The sequence below is a fragment of the Oxyura jamaicensis genome, chromosome 1, assembly GCF_011077185.1.
Source record: "Oxyura jamaicensis isolate SHBP4307 breed ruddy duck chromosome 1, BPBGC_Ojam_1.0, whole genome shotgun sequence".
Taxonomy (NCBI): domain Eukaryota; kingdom Metazoa; phylum Chordata; class Aves; order Anseriformes; family Anatidae; genus Oxyura; species Oxyura jamaicensis.
The window spans coordinates 88,120,913-88,121,565 of NC_048893.1; positions in this window are offsets into that span (position 1 = coordinate 88,120,913).

The window sequence follows — 653 nt, forward strand, 5'->3', positions numbered from 1 at the left end:
CACATCCACACATCCTCTTTATTGTTTCAAGTGTACTTTTACTGTGCTGTTTGCAGGTATTCCTGTCACTCCTGTCCATCTGTGCCTCTACCATGACCACACCCTGCTGCAGATTTCATTGCGTCTCCAAGCTCAATTTCTGAGTACAATTTCCAAGTACAATTTCTGAGTACAAATTCCAAGTACAATTTCTGAGGATATGCTGTTTGTACAAGCATGTGCTCCAGGTTCTTGTGCTACTCACAGTCTCGTGTGTCCCAGACATAGTAAAATTCAGATAGGTAGACATGACCGATCAGTTCCATCACCTGTATCAGAACTGAGTCCTCCATCAGAATATAGTACTGGGAGAATTTAAGCCTCACACCTACACCCACATGAATGAAACTGGGGTTTTGTTACTTCTTCCATGTATTACTAATTGGATTAGGCACAAGGGGCAAGTTTTAATGCTGGACCCCTGATTGTCCATAATGCTAAAATGGTAGGAAGTGTTTTGGCATACTTCTGGTCAATGCCAACTAGCATCTCCAAGACAAAGCCTAGCCATTAGGAGAAGACCTAGCCACCCAGCACACACCAAGGTCTGTTTCCAGTATTAAATTAGATTTGGGTCTCTTCCTCCTGTGCAGTCTTCCAGTGCTATCCCAACA